At 39.6% G+C, this 12,352-nt stretch overlaps 1 protein-coding gene across 1 annotated transcript in view; it reads right to left on the bottom strand.

Annotated features, from left to right (window-relative positions):
- The window catches only part of LOC124142722 (chondroitin sulfate N-acetylgalactosaminyltransferase 1-like), a 76,995-nt gene extending 64,643 nt beyond the window's left edge, over positions 1–12,352 (bottom strand). Inside the window, exon 1 of the mRNA XM_046511326.2 lies at positions 12,205–12,352. The gene's annotated coding sequence lies outside the window, so the exon portion shown is untranslated. The remainder of the gene's footprint in view (positions 1–12,204) is intronic.

The raw sequence follows: 12,352 nt of genomic DNA, 5'->3' as shown, positions 1-12,352 counted from the left end.
AATACGTGATTGCCTTGATGTTGTGTCGGGACTTGTATCAGCCATTGGTTCGTAACAAATCTGATTTCATATCGGAGATTATCGCTGATTATCCGGTTCACATATTGCCAAAGCTGTCAACAACACCAATCTCATTAAAATCAGAACTTTTACTGCAATATGATACCTCTGTTCGTACAGATCTTAGAACACCCCATAAACTTTCTGATCAGCATATCAGCATCAGTGACGGAGCAAAGAATTCAGACAAGAATATCTTATTTCTGCATCTCGAAACTGAAAATAATTGGGGAGTTCTAAATGCAAAATAATAAAGCTGTGCTATTATATTGCTGTGCATATTTCATGCATTCTGTCATTTTTGAGTGACATGGCATCTACACCCAAAATACTATCAAGGAGTTTTTGACGAATTGTTTTAGACAGCTGACATCTGATTGCCTAAAGAACCCACACATCCCTAATTTAGATTGAACAGTCAAAGTTCGCTCAGAGGTCACCTGACAGGATCTTCAAGCAGAGATCAAGGTATCACATCGGAGTAAAAGATCTGATCTTAAAGAAGTAAACCCATTCACTTGATCGCACTGCAAGAACGTCTCATCAAGTCCATTGAACTGTTTCTGGAAACCTAAACAAATCACGCCACCCCACATCACCTTAACAATAGCAATATACGTATCACATGGTGTATTTCAAAGTTTGTAACGTTTCGCTATAACTAGCCATGTTCATGATTTGTAACCTGCCCCCTGTGGGTATTAATTAGACCACTATCTAGTCTCTGAAATGAACATATCGTACAGAAAAAAAAACAGTTGTTCAGTTATCTTAATAAAAATATAATAAAAGGGAGCCCAGTGACTCTCTTCCTGATACTGTACTTATCTAGACTTGCCAAACATTATAGACTTGCATGGGCGGTATTTGATATATTTTTGTATCAGGGTCTGTAAGACAGACTAGGTATTTATGTACAATTAATCTTCTTCTTCTTCTTCACTGCCATAGTACATAGATCTACTGTTGAAGTTTGTAACACTACTAACAATTGCTAGAATACATTAATACTTCTATGAAAACATTTCTTTCTAATTATTATAATTTTTGTTTCCATAAGAATCTTTCCCCCTCTGCTGTTTTCAGTCATGTGAATCAAGGAAACTAGACTTGGTTTAGTTTTATCTAGACTTGCCTTAGACTTTTAGTAAAAATAATTTAAAAACTATAAATTCCACAGTCATGGAGCAGGACTAGTGTTAGAAGCACAGCCTGAGACAGGAAAGGGAAGGTGTATGAGGATCTGATAATGGACCCATGATGTTCTCACAGGAAGTGAGATCTGTGACCTGAGAAACACTTGAGTGGACATGAAGCAGCACTGGCTGACAAGCACCGGTGGCCCATGCAGACATCTCACATGTCACATGATAGCAATCTTCAGTTTTAATGCATTTGTTGAGGTCTACAGGCAGTCAGCACTATTCCATACTTAATACTTATGGGTGTTGGGTGTTGGGGGAATATGTCTCTCAACATGTATTCGCAGCCTAAATTACAGGAGTGCGTTGTGTTGAGTGAGTGAGTGAGTGAGTGAGTGAGTGAGTGAGTCAATTGGTAGATGGGTGAGTGAGTGAGTGGGTGAGTGAGTGAGTGAGTTGGTAGATCTGGGTAGGTCACATTCTACTCATATATTTTGATTTCCCAACCACTTCAACCTAACCCTGCTAAATTCAAAAGCTCTATTTCTTAATGGCCTTAAACAGAAAAGATGAGATGAAGAACATTTCACATTTTCAAGATTTCTCTAATCTCAATTTGCTCACCGTGCTCTTTTAGTTTCTTAATATCAATTACGTATTTGCTTTGCAGGCTTGTGACCTCCCACTGCCCACATGGTTTGATATCACCATATTCAATCTAGGAGCTGATAACTAAAGTTTTCACAAACCCAATGGCAACAGAGTGTTGAAAACCTATCACTTCCTACAGACCTACACTACTTGTTCATCTAACAGTTGATGTTATTCAATATCTTCAAAACAGCGCTACAATGAGCCTAATTTTCCAACATCCACATAGTTTAGATGTGACAAACCCATAAAACCATGCCAGTGTTTTTTAGTATAAACATGGTAAAAAGACAATGATTACAGCTAATTTAATTCCACTCCGATAATTGTGTAAGATAAGTGTGTAAGATAACTATGTTGACTGTGAAGAACTTGTGAGAAGGTATTACATCATGGGCCAATCCTTCTCAACAGCTCCAGACATATGGTGCTTTTAGACACGAGTGAAGACAAGTTTAACATGTGATAGGCCTGATGTGGTTTGTGGCTTGTGAACACAAAAAATACAAGCCCTGACATGGTTCATTTGTTCTCCACTTCCGGAGCTCTGATGTCTACACAGGAAAATGTCCCCACACCTTTGAAACACATGTAAAAATAAACTTTTACAAAATGAATATGATAACCTGTATAAAATTCTTACTACATCTGAAATTGAAATATTAGCTCCTTTAAAAATAGAAATATTAGAAAAACACATTTCTTCAGGAAGTGATAAACCAGCTGTTTGTCCTAAATGTCTGGTTTATATATATAGTATCACGATTTGAAACTAACATTTGTCAGAGACAATTATGGAAGGACTGGTAATATTTCATTGTAGACCACCACTCTTGGCAACTCCATAGAATATCATTTTAACAGACTAGTGAAAATAGGAATTAATTTCTAACCCTGGTATTGGGAATGTGTATACTATTCGCCATCTATTCGAAACCACAGGGGCACAGTTAGCTCCCTCTCAACCCACTCTGCAGAGTTGCATCCCTTAGTTATTCAAGGATCTGCTTGATGTAACCTATCTATCATGAGTCTGCAGGAAAGCAGCACCTAGTATATGCTGAATGTGTGTGAAGGCAAGAAGGGAGGATGATGGCCGCAGGAGGTAATCACCTTCTTCTTGTCTAGGGCCTCATTCCACAAAGCGACTTTTGTGCAACGATCGCCGTGAGTCTATGTTAAAGAATGGGAGTTACGATTGTTGTAAGTCTATGTTAAAGTATGGGAGTAACAATTGTCGTAAGTCTATGTTAAAGTATGGGAATTATGATTGTCGTAAGTCTATGTTAAAGTATGGGAATTATGATTGTTGTAAGTCTATGTTAAATTATGGGAGTTACGATTGTCGTAAGTCTATGTTAAAGTATGGGAGTTACGATTGTTGTAAGTCTATGTTAAAGTATGGGAATTATGATTGTTGTAAGTCTATGTTAAAGTATGGGAATTATGATTATCGTAAGTCTATGTTAAAGTATGGGAGTTACGATTGTTGTAGGTCTATGTTAAAGTACAGGAGTTATGATTGTTGTAAGTCTATGTTAAAGTATGGGAGTTACGATTGTTGTAAGTCTATGTTAAAGTACAGGAGTTACGATTGTTGTAAGTCTATGTTAAAGTATGGGAATTACGATTGTTGTAAGTCTATGTTAAAGTATGGGAATTACGATTGTTGTAAGTCTATGTTAAAGTATGGGAGTTACGATTGTTGTAAGTCTATGTTAAAGTATGGGAATTATGATTGTTGTAAGTCTATGTTAAATTATGGGAGTTACGATTGTTGTAAGTCTATGTTAAAGTACAGGAGTTACGATTGTCTCAGCAATAAGATCGTGTGCCAAGGAGAACAGATGAGGAATCAGCTTCACCAACATCACAGGGTCAATAGGTGTGCATAACAGTCTGACAATATATGACAACCCTTTCATTTATACTTCTATGACAAACAAGAGATACAAAATGTCTGATTGGGTATTTTTTTAACCACAGCACCTACAAAATGTATTTAGATACATGTATTAAACGATCTGGTCATGCATACACTAAAGTTGACTTAAGTTATATCTTTATTCAACCATATGAAATGTCAGAAGGAATGGGTGCATAGTCAGAAAGAAATGTGAACATTAGTGACTTGTAGTGTAACCATAGAGTTCTAGATAATTTTTGTCATTAAACTATACATCACATGACTGACCATGGGTCCAGGTAGTCCTGTGGGTACCCGGGTCCTTCTCAGTACCCGAGTTACCCTTAGCAGCCCTAGCACTTAGATTGAGGGATGATATGAAAAATATATGAAGGGAATTGAACATGCTACCGAATGTATTCACAATCCACTGCCGTTGGTGGACATTTTTATTACTATTACTGGCAATATGGCAAAATATAACTATCAAAACGAAATCCAATCTTGAAATGTTATGAAGTGTAACATATATACATGATATAGTTGTGTCAAACTTCAGTAAAGATTCAAAGTTATTGTGATTGTAGGTACATAACTTTTGTTTTTAAGGTTGAGCTTCAAAGGCAGTCAAATGACCAAAATATCCTCGATATGGAACATGAACCATGCATAACATATTGATTATTTTGTTTTTGTATGTGTCTACAGAAATGTAGATTATGTTTGTCTGTATATATGTATATATAAATCATAATGTCTTGTCTTTTAAAATTGCATCTGTCCCGTAATGGAACGTTTCTGCAATAAATATTATCTTATCTTATCTTATCTTATGAATTCTTTACAATACACACTAATACTTACACACTTATATTTACACACAAAGAACTGCTGTGACCTTGACCTTGGCATCTTTGTAATCAAGTAACTGTACTTTAACTTCATGACTATGACTGAGAAATATCTGCATTTAATATAATCAACACCAGTCTAGATGATACAAATTGGCAAGTCTATTTAGCTGGAAAGAAATGTTTGAAATATAAAACTTCATAACAAAACACATGCTGCGAAATGAACATTTCCTTGTCAATGTAGATGGAACAGCTTCGTCTACTACTTTCGGTACAGTTGGGGCATAGAGATACCAAAACAAAGACAATGCTAAGGTGAACAGTGACAAAAACACTGAACCAAAAAACCTCAAATGTTACAGCCAGCGCTTATAATGATAATGGTTGGCTAGGTAATCTGAGCCACAACACATTAACCCTTTTACTCCCACTACCTTGGCCAAATACTATCCCCCTGCCAACCACTTCACAATGGATAAACTCAAACAAGGTGACCAAACAAGTCACCAAGGCGCCCACAAAGGAAGAAGTGAAAAAGGTCAGAATTCATCAGTTATCTAACCAAGCCGATTTCACTCCAAATTAGTTCCACACTTCTGCACCGCCTGACAGGGGAAACAGAGACTGGCCAACTTTCAACTGTGAAGCCCCAACTATGGCTAAAACATTTCTGATTGCCCAATTCAGGTTAAGAAAATACACTGAACATATCACGTGGAAACAATAAGCCAAGACCCTGGTCATATGTGGCCCCATCAATGTGTGGGTGTCCATTCAGAAAGCTGTGGGAAGCCTCCAGATCTCCAGATTACACACACACACACACACACACACACACACACACACACACACACACACACACACACACACACACACACACACACACACACACACACACACATACACAACACATGCATGCATGCACTCACACACATGCAGACACACAGACAAATGCATGCATGCAGACACACTCATGCACACACCAACACTCACAAAGTCACACATGGATGCACACACATCAACACAACACAACACATGCATGCACACACATCAACACAACACAACACATGCATGCATGCACTCACACACAGGTGCACGGATGCACACACACACACACACACACACACACACACACACACACACACACACACACACACACACACACACACACACACACACACACACACACACACACACACACACACACACACACACACACACACACACACACACACACACCAACAACCCTGGTGTTGGCTAGCCCGCATTCAGCACTGCAAGATGCTGACTCGATACATTCCTGCTCAGACCTATTTTACAAGACTTATTAACATACTAATTACACAGTAAATCCTTGGAACAGGAATGTTTTTATGAGAGCTGATACTTTGAGAAAGCACTGAAGCAAAGCCCTGTTGAATTTTCTCCTGTGCCTACAAAAAGTCTGTTGCGAAGTTATGACAAATTCCACTCATATACAAGAGTGAGTGAGTGAGTGAGTGAGTGAGTGAGTGAGTGAGTGAGTGAGTGAGTGAGTGAGTGAGTGAGTGAGTGAGTGAGTGAGTGAGTGAGTAAAGTTTAACACTCTCAGAAGAACCCTCAGTGAGTGAGTGAGTGAGTTGGGTTTAACGCCGCTTTTAACATTATTCCAGTTATATCGCGGCGTGTCAGCTTAATGTGGGAGGAAAGCCCGAAGTAATGCAGGTCTCAAACGTTTACTACTTTGGTGAAACCCACGAGCATGGGTATGGTGCTGACAAATCTAGAAACATATAGGGGTGAACCGGGATTCGAACCCACAATCATAGGTTTCAGGCGTGCCCAAGGGACGCCACTCTGCACAGCGAATCGCGGCGCCTTAGACGACTGGGCCACCCGTGCCTCCAGAACCATCAGAGCTATATCACATGAATACACAAATTGAACCAACCCAGACCTACAGTAGCAATGTCATGATCCATCATTTCACCAGCTAGGGGACCACCATTTGACATCCTGTTTTTTTAAAGAAAAAAATAGTCTGTCCTGAAAAAATTCTGGAGAAAATAATTTGTCATCATTTTTCTTTTGTAAAAAAGATTGAATCATTCACAAGACATAAATACTCTGAAAAATAGTGTGTTCTAAGTAAAACAAACAACAATTTTTGGCCTCCTTCATTCTGATACTGAAAAACGTATTTGGTCTCAACATGCTCAAACAAACTCTCTCCAGGCCCCATCAACAATATGAATGGTTGTTCCTTAATTGCAGTACATGTTCTCCTATAATGATACATATTAGCATTGTCTGACAGTAACAGATTAATTTTGTTGTTGATAAAAAGGTAAGTAGAATTTCAACAAAGTACAAAAAAGAAAATACAATAGTATCACAAAAAATCAAAATATCAATAACAATGTATCAATCGAAATTCAGTAAGAAAACCAACATATTGGCTACTGTAGTTAAAGGGACAGACCTGGTGACACATGAAGTGTTACTGCACTCAATGTCACACACTGCAATAGTAGTACACGGAAATTGTCTGAATTGACAACTTTCCAGATTATTAGATCAAGAGTGTGTTTTATCCGATATATTGCCAGCACACACCAACCATGAATCCATAGTTGATTAGTCCAGTTAGGACCCGTGAAGATCCAAGGTAGAATATGTCTTCAGCAACCCATACAATCCACTGAAGATCCGGGGTAGAATAGGTCTTCAGCATCCCATGCTTGCCTTAAAAAGCGACTATGCTTGTCGTAAGAGGCGACTAACGGGAACGGGTGGTCAGGCACGCTGACTTGGTTGATTCATGTCACTGTGTCCCGATTGCATAGATCCATGCTCGTGATGTCAATCACTGTATTGTCAGGTCCAGACTTGATTTTATTACAGGCCACTGTCATATAGCTGGAATATTGCTGAGTATGATGTTAAACATCAATCAACCAACCAATCAATCCAGTTAAACTTTTTTTCGAACAGATGGGGTAGAAGGAGGTCTGCATTGCTTTTTTATTTTCAAGTAGGTTACAATCTCTGTAAGGTTTACCAACTCTGATGTACCATGTGACCTCTTCTGACCACGTGGCAGCTCCAGGTATCAAGAGATGGGTCATAGGCCATGATAACCAATAGGTGAGGCTCCCTTGTGAATCTGACACACTATGAATGGCATGTTCAAAAAGTTGGAATCCAGTACAAAAACAAAATTTGAACAAGTATTTGTCACAAAGTGACGAAATGTCCCCCGCATGTATATACACCATAGTACCAAATATGAAGACAATCCAGCGATTAGTTCTTGAGATATTGCGGCAACACCGTTTTCCAACTCCAAAGACAGATTTGCCTGCTGTGACCTTGAAAATGGGGGTCAAGGTCACCAAAACCGACTGGTGTCTGCGGTGTCTGTATATACACCATAGTTCCAAATATGAAGACAATCCTGCGATTAGTTCTTGAGATATCGCGGCAACACCGTTTTCCAACTCCAAAAGCAGATTTGCCTGCTGTGACCTTGAAAATGGGGTCAAGGTCACCAAAACCGACTGGTGTCTGCGGAGTCTGTATATACACCATAGTTCCAAATATGAAAACAATCCAGTGTTTAGTTCTTGAGATATCGCTGCAACACCGTTTTCCAACTCCAAAAGCAGATTTGCCTGCTGTGACCTTGAAAATGGGGTCAAGGTCACCAAAACCAACTGGTGTTTGCGGTGTCTGTATATACACCATAGTTCCAAATATGAAGACAATCCAGCGATTAGTTGAGATATCGCGGCAACACCGTTTTCCGACTCCAAAAGCAGATTTGCCTGCTGTGACCTTGGAAATGGGGTCAAGGTCACCAAAACCGACTGGTGTCTGCGGAATTTGTATATACACCATAGTTCCAAATATGAAGACAATCCAGCGATTAGTTCTTGAGATATCGCGGCAACACCGTTTTCCAACTCCAAAAGCAGATTTGCCTGCTGTGACCTTGGAAATGGGGTCAAGGTCACCAAAACCGACTGGTGTCTGCGGAATTTGTATATACACCATAGTTCCAAATATGAAGACAATCCAGTGTTTAGTTCTTGAGATATCGCGGCAACAAACAGGTGGGATGTACAGACGGACGTACGGACGGTCGTGAATACTATATCCCCCGCTTCGCGCTTTCGCGCGGCGGGGGACAATAAGTTGAAAAGGCTGATTCTTAATGCTGCTTAAAAAGTATTAAATATTCAGGGCGGGGGTCAGTTTTAGGGGCAGACAGGTCATGAGAAGCCAGAAATATAGAACATGCCTTAATCATGTTAATGGTTGCATTCCTATTGTGAAGAGCAAAGAGTAACAATGGTATTGACACACACAAACATAAACGTTACAAGCAGACATATTGGTATTAAATGGTAAGGCACCTGTGGTGGGACACACCAAATTAACCCTGTTTACCATGTCCTGTCAGGGATAGACAGAGCATTGTGAAACAATCAGGGATAAACAGGGCATTGGGAGACAATCAGGGATAAACAGGGCATTGTGAGATAATCAGGGATAAACAGGGCATTGTGAGACAATCAGGGATAAACAGGGCATTGTGAGACAATCAGGGATAAACAAGGCATTGGGAGACAATCAGGGATGTAGGGAGCATTGTGAGACAATCAGGGACACACAGGGCAGGACATTGAGAGACAACCAGAGATAAGTGCATTGAGAGACAATAAGAATTCTTCACAATCCAAGCTGAACCTTGCCGATGACTGTCCCCCATAACGGCATCAAGTGATATAAGGTCATCAGTCATGTCTTTATGCTCAACCCTGCGTTAGTGACCCTGGCCGATGTGGACATCCCACCCACTTAGGAACATGTGTGTTCAGAATTACAGCCCCACACATGTTGAGGACAATTTCATTTACATACTGTCTCCAGAAGATTTATTGACACGAAGGACACAATCCCTCCGGCCGAGGCATGAGGATGAATCCAAATGCATGTAGTGGTACTGCCATGACCTCTGACTAGTTCTAGTTGGAAACATGGTGCAAACTCCTACAAACACAGTGAGTTGGTTCAGCATGTTCAGTACACAGACAAGCAGAACTACCTTACAAATGAAGGTCACCCAAAACAACAACACTTTAATGCCTACCGGTACCTAAGTTGAATATATTCTATTTCATCTGCCTGCAGTAAACACAAACATAATAATACATCGTTCAGCATATGACCTTGAGAGTAGTAAATCTGACCTTCAATATCGATAATAACTATTTCAAGAACATTTCCATGGGCTATATATCATTTAACCAAATATATTTTTTCCCCGGGACGTTTTCAATGTATGACAACATAGCAACTGAAACTCATTGAATTTAGGTCACTATGACCTACTTCTGTTTTTATTAGATTGTCATAACTTGTGAAACAGAAGTATTCAGATCATATTACTACATGCATAATGTCCTGTGAAGATCCGGGTTAGAATAGGTATTCAGCAACCCATGCTTGACGTAAAAAGGCAACTAACAGGATCAGGTGGTCAGGCTCGCTGACTTGATTGATACATGTCATCATATCCTAATTGCATAGATCAATGATCATGATGTCAATCACTGGATTGCCTGTTCCAGATTTGATTATTTACTGAAAGCCATCATATAGCTGGAATATTGCAGAGTGCAGCATTAAACAACAAACAAACAAAACTAGCATAAGACTTAAAAAATATCAGCTTTTCTTCATGCTCTGACCTTGCCGATTATCTTGACAGGGGGCTGCTTAATTATTGATTTTTAACATAATATTATGTAAATATTAAACTGAAACAAATGCAACACTTGACATGCTTGAAGACCGACTTATTCATAAAGAAACATTCCATCCTAGACAGACGAAGGCAAATACTGAAGATGTCTGAAGATCCGGGATAGAATAGGTCTTCAGCAACCCATGCTTGCCATAAAAGGAGACTATGCTTGTCATAAAAGGCAACTAACGGGATCAGGTGGTAAGGCTCGCTGACTTGGTTGATGCATGTCATCGGTCCCAATTGTCTGGATCAATTGATCATGATGTCAATCACTGGATTGTCTGGTCCAGACTAGATTATTTACAGCCGCCATAGAGCTGGAATATTGCTGAGTGCGACGTAAAACAACAAACAAACAAACAAAAGATGTCCAGGGGAGCAACATGATCCAACAAGATTTGTCACAAGAGAGAGATGTCAATACAACAAACTTCCAAGAAGTACCCCAGTATAGGAAAAGTTCCTAACACCTTCATACAGGTTTCTTGTTAATACACGGGACAGTGCCTGGAGAACAATGTTGCTTGTACTTCAACAGTGTCTTCAGCAACATTGTATCAACCAGACTATGGTAAACTAGACACATTTGGCTACACATTTCTACAGTTTATATTATCAGTGTGTGATAAGGGTGATTTGTCCAGGACAAGAACAGCATATAGAACCATTACCACCTTTACATGGTCTTGCAATATACATAGATACATGTTAATATTCCTTATCTACCAAAGTAGCATGGTGACCTTTTGAGTTGGTTCTAGAAGCCTCAGTACTAAAACATACTTCAGTAAGTTTAATAAGTCAAAGTCGATAGTTGGTCAAAGTTTATCAGAGAGAAGTTTAATAAGTCAAAGTCGATAGTTGGTCAAAGTTTATCAGAAAGAAGTTTAACAAGTCAAAGTCGATAGTTGGTCAAAGTTTATCAGAAAGAAGTTTAATCATGTTCATAAGTCAAAGTCGATAGTTGTGTCAAAGTTTATCAGAAAGAAGTTTAATAAGTCAAAGTCGATAGTTGCGTCAAAGTTTATCAGAAAGTGTACTCTGAAAGTGATTTAAGAAACACTGTTGCACAGGTAATGATTGAGGATTAATCCACTTTCCAACATGTGTCTTTTAAGACCTGTTAATAAGGAGGCAAATGGTAGTGTAGCCACATACAGAACGATTAAAAACTAATGACTTTTATCAGTCAGTGGAGAGACGAGTCAAAAAGTGGATAGCAAGTGTGTTATAATAAGAATTTCTTCTAGTGAGAAACGTTTCAAAGATAAGCTGTGAGAGCAAATCAGCTGTTCACACCAAGCTGACCTGTCCTATTTGCCGTGTATCTTGCAGCCCCACATTGAGCTTGTTCCTGAGCGATGATAAATTAAGATTGCTACCACACTTGTGAGCCGTCATGGTGTTGGTCAGTTGAGTGTCCCGCAAGGGGATGTAGAACAATAGGGCAGCGGATGCTTGTCAGCGGATATTTGCTACGTGAAGCGATTTGTTTACATTTTCACTCTCCGAAACCTCGCACACATGTTGCCGACATGGCGCTGGCAACAAGACACAGAGCAAATACAACCCAAACAGACACTAGCTGATGAATTAACAATACCACTAGTTCCATCCGAAGCATAGTTCAAAGAGCCGACCAGAAGCTATTAATCACTTTCACTAAGCACCGATAACAGAGTTGGAAAGTTTTTTCCTGCCGTGCTGTCAGAGTCACGATCCGTTGCGGAACGCTCGGCGCTGAAACTCGGCCCCGAGCAATTCTAAATCGCATCTAATAAAAGACACACGACTCACCTCGTCATTTCACAGATATTAACCCAGCGGTGTCTTTTAAAAGTCCAGAGTCTCTCGAACACAAACTCATGCGCTTATTTGCTTTCAATCGTCGCCCTCCATGCGTGAAATGTAACAAACAAGGGTAGGTAACTCCGGATAGCTGCTG

The sequence above is a fragment of the Haliotis rufescens genome, unplaced genomic scaffold, assembly GCF_023055435.1.
Source record: "Haliotis rufescens isolate VD_foot unplaced genomic scaffold, xgHalRufe1.0.p SCAF_20, whole genome shotgun sequence".
NCBI classification, from domain to species: domain Eukaryota; kingdom Metazoa; phylum Mollusca; class Gastropoda; order Lepetellida; family Haliotidae; genus Haliotis; species Haliotis rufescens.
This window is presented reverse-complemented; position numbering and strand designations above follow the sequence as displayed.